At 43.0% G+C, this 4,500-nt stretch overlaps 1 long non-coding RNA gene across 1 annotated transcript; it reads right to left on the reverse strand.

Annotated features, from left to right (window-relative positions):
• Nucleotides 1-551: 551 nt before the first annotated feature.
• On the reverse strand, nucleotides 552-2,099 carry LOC133513437 (uncharacterized). Its single transcript, XR_009798494.1, has 2 exons — nucleotides 1,967-2,099; nucleotides 552-1,674 (listed from the first exon to the last, which is right to left on the reverse strand). It is a non-coding gene; the product is annotated as an uncharacterized LOC133513437 (long non-coding RNA).
• Nucleotides 2,100-4,500: the final 2,401 nt, after the last annotated feature.

The raw sequence follows: 4,500 nt of genomic DNA on the forward strand, positions 1-4,500 counted from the left end.
CACACAATGAATTTGTCTTTGGTAGTTTCTTTACTTTTGTTAAATAAATTGAATTTAGCTATTGTTAGTTAGGCAAATTGGTTTGACCGTTTGTGTGATGGCTATCCCTGCAATTCAATTCTAATGGTGAGGTAATTTTGGACTTCAGTTGATGCAAATAGTTTTTATTTAACTTTGGGTAAAAGTTAAATGTAAATATAATTAAGCTCGTGTATTAATTACTTACTTGTATGGTTTGTAATGTGGGTTTTAGGCAGAGGATAAAATCATCCGATCATTTGTTTGTGTGTCTGCTGTGACAGTTTTACAATGTTTATTGTACTGCTTTCTGTAAAATTTACAGATTTTTTTTTTTTTTTTACTATAAAATGTGCATTTGTGAATGGTTGACTCATTTGCCAAATGTTACTGTAAATTCTATGCTTTCATTTATTCAGATACCTTTTTTTCTTTTGGTTTGGTAGCCTTTCATTATACAGAAATGGAGTTTGGCTGTTTCTGAGTTAGAAAGAAAGATGACTTATAAAGGTGTTTAATGTGGGTGTCAAAGGTTCAGTGAAGCATCCATTTTAATAGCCAAGTTGGTGACAGATGAGGAAAGCGGTATGTTTTGAACAGACGTGATACTTGTAAATGGACTTGATAATGTGTGGCAATTTGGATGGTTTCTTATTTTGAACTATTTAGCTGAAGGAAATTGGCCATCATCCTTGCCTCTTATCTCCACCAGGCAGGTGGTCAGAGTGGATGTTGGCAGAGATTGAAGTGGGGGTTGTCCTTATTTATAATTGCATTTCATCAGCATAACAACTGGTAGGATATGAATGAATGCCATTGATTCTCATTATATACACTGTGCAGTGAGATAGGAGAGCTTCTCTTGTGCCAGTGCATACGTAAAAGCAGAGTAAAAAAATAAATATAGATAAAAATAGATGTGTAAAATGACCTGCATGAAGTGTATTGCACATGATGTTGAAATCAGCGTGCTTTCACATTAATTATGTGGTTGGAGGAAAAAGGGTGGTGATGGCTTTCAGGAAAAATGTTTCTCAGTCTGTTGGTCCTTGCTTTTGTGCATCTGTAGTGCTTTCCAGATTCCAGGAGCTCAAACAGTTGAGAACCGGGGTGTGTAGTGTCCTTAATGTTTAGAGCTCCGGTGAGGCATCGAGAGGAATAGATGTCTTCCATGGAATGGAGAGAACAGCCAAAGATCTTCTATGCTGCTTTAATTCTCCTCTGAAACCTTGCTCTGTCTGCCTCAGAGCAGGTCCTGGAGCAGATGCAGACGCAGCACGTCAGAAGGTTCTTGATGGATGAGTGGTAGAACATCGGCAGCAACTTTTTGTCCAGGTTGTTTTTATTGAGAACTCTCAGGACATGGAGATGCTGTGGAACCTTCTTGATGACTGCTGAGATGACGTCTGTCCAGATGTCTACAAGCAGCTTTAATGTGACAAAATCGTCCCATTAAAATTGATCCAGAAACTGCCGCTTAATGAGAACAACACATGTCTAGGATACTGTCAACTTGTCTTTGACTCCCTCAGTTCTTTGCCTCAACTTGAAAAGGGCCTTGGTCTTCAAACACATGAACTCAAATATTCCTCTTTTCACAGTTTATTGATGGTTAAGGTGGTTAGAGGGTGGTTGGAGAGTGATTAGGTTGAAAACCTTGAACAAAGAAGCACATTGAACAGATTGGATTATTTTTAGTTTAAATAAATATGTCATCAAAGCATTAACTTTAGTAATCACATTTTAAATAAATGTCATACATTTAAGTATTCAAAAGTAAAGTAAAAAGCAAATAAGCACCATAACTGTTTGAATAAACCAAACAAAAGCATCCACTTTGTCTCCATGAATACTTTAGATTAATTCAGAAGTTAGACAAACGCAAAGAACAAAGCTTGTAGCTGAAATGAAACAAATTAACCAATTAGCATCCAAGTCCTTTCCCTACCAGTTGCAGCTGACCGGAAACTGAGGGGTGCCTTTGGGTTTTTTTAGTTTCTTCTTGGTTGCTTCAGTTGTTTGTTACTGATTTATTCCTTTTGCTGGTAGGCTTTCTTTGTTCCACACAAGCTCACATGCTGTCTGTGAGCAATATGGCTGCCCCTTAGCCTCTGACAGGAAGTTTCAAGAGTTGTGTGATTGAGGTTTCTCTGCCCCCTGCAGGTCTGGAGGGGAACAGGTGCTCTTCCTGTTAGTTGACTTGACACCTCCCACTTGACATCTCGGTTCATGAACCCAGAGAGGTCACATGAGTCCTGGATGCTCATTGTATTTTTCTTTGCTAATGATTGATGGTTAATTTTGTTCTTCTACAGGGATTAGAACAATGATGCGTCGTACATCTCTGTGCAGAATTGTAGAGGGGATTCTTGTGGGGGGTTTCTTTGCTGACCCTTTTTGATCAGATTTGACAGTAGAGACAGGGTAGCTGGGGAAGGTCTTGATATGTACATCTCTGACAACCCACTTTTTGTCAGGGTTGACACTGACGACTCGGCCAAGTTCATACTGACCCCTCAAAGCATTTTGGTCGGCCAGCCAGACGATGTCTCCTGTGGCTGCATTTCTGTTTGTTATGTGCCACTTACTTCTGATGAATAGATTAGGCCCCACCAATTGACTCCACTTCCTCCAGAACCGGTCAACTTCAGTTTGAATGGCTCTTAGCCTCCTGTATGGGTATCCTTGAAAATCAAAGCTTCCACATCTCCCCCGGGTCCTGTTCTTCCCAGCAGAAGAGAGTTAGGGCTGATGTAGTCTACACGGTCCTCATGGCTTTGAGTTCTGGCATCTACGGGTCTCTCGTTTGCCAGGTTAGCAGCCATGTAGAGGAAGGTTTGGAACTCACTCCACGTGAAGCACCCGTCTCCTCCCAGGTTGTGCAGAGCGCATTTCACTCTGTGTACAGCAGTCTCTGCAGCTCCATTCCTGTGAGGGGAATCAGCTGGGTGAAGTTTCCAGCTCCATTCTTGGAGGCTTCCTTCTCAACTTTGGATGTTTCCAGCTTCTTCAGAAAAGCATACAGTTCTTTGAGGGCAGGTCTGGCACCCACAAAGTTTTTTCCTGGGTCTGACCACATTTTCTTTGGATGTCCCCTCAATGCTGTGAATCTCTTGTAGGCCAACAAGAAACCCGCCAACGACTGGTCACTTACGACATATGAGTGTAGAGCTCGGGATGCCATGCAGCAGAAGACTAGCTCCCATACCTTGAGCCTTGCTTTCTTCTTCATCTCATCCTTCACTTCGTAAGGGCCAAACAAATCCACTGATGTGTATTGAAATGGTTTGGCTGGTGTTATCTGCTCGGATGGGAGGTCGCTCATGATTTGTTGGAATTTTTCAATTTGGCTTTGTTGCATGTCACACAGCCATTTACAATCTTCTGAGCCAGTCTTCGGCCTTTTATAACCTACGCTTTCTTCCTCGTGCGCAGGAGTGTCCCTGTTATTTCCACATGGTTTGCATTGTGGGCTTCTTGTGCCAGAAGAGAGGATATCCATGCATCGCACGGTAAGATTGGTATAGCAGTTTTGTCATTGTTAAAAATATGAAATCTTCCTCCACAGACCAAGAGTCCAGTCTCTGCATCTTTGTATACAGCCAGCCTGTTGAGGGTGGTGTCTTGGAAGGATGCAGCCGCTTGGGCTGCAAGGAAGAGGTCTCTCTGTGAATCTTCATACTCACTGATTGTCAGTACAGCTTGTTTGGCTCTGGACTTTATCTGTTCTGATGAAAGCCCCTGCCACTTTGGCTTACTTGTAGCTGTGGCTTTTGCCAATACTCTTTTCCATTTTGCTGCAGCCCTCCATACCCAGGCTACAACTCTGATCAACTTGGTTAGGCTGCTGAACTTCCTGATGTCAATCAGTTCTTTCACTGCAGATCCAGCTGGTAGTCTTTGGGGTTGAGGCTTGGGCTCTTTTCCATCTGCAGTGCCTCATGGAGCATTATGGTCTCTCTCTTCTGTGACTTTTGCTGGATTACTAGTTCCAGTAGATGGCGCACCACATGTGCTTTTCTTCACCTCTGATCTGGTCAGTGCTGCTGTGAAGGCTTTTCTTTGGAGTTTGTTAACCCCTTCCCTGGCATAGGCAGCAACTTCTTTGGCAGACTTTTTCAGCCACTCTTCCACAAGCAGCTTTAGGAATTGAGGTCCATTCTGCCGCACAGAATCCTCTTTGAGGTCCTCTGGAGCTGAACCTCTTCTCATAATGTCTGCAACATTGAGGTCCCCCTGGATCCACCACCAGTCATCAGTGGATATGGTCTTCTGAATTTCTTCACCTCTTCTGAGGCGAACTGCGTAGACAGCACCACATATTTCAGCTTTAACTGGTTCTCCCTTCTGGTCGAGTGGTGTGAACTTTGCTTTGGACTCGACGAGTCTGACTTCAACGCCTTTTTCCGTCTCCCATCTCAGGTACACCATGGCTCCATAGCGCTGGTCGCTCCCATGAGAGAATGTCACTCCCCAAAGGCT

Source organism: Syngnathoides biaculeatus, chromosome 15, assembly GCF_019802595.1.
Source record: "Syngnathoides biaculeatus isolate LvHL_M chromosome 15, ASM1980259v1, whole genome shotgun sequence".
Taxonomy (NCBI): Eukaryota; Metazoa; Chordata; class Actinopteri; order Syngnathiformes; family Syngnathidae; genus Syngnathoides; species Syngnathoides biaculeatus.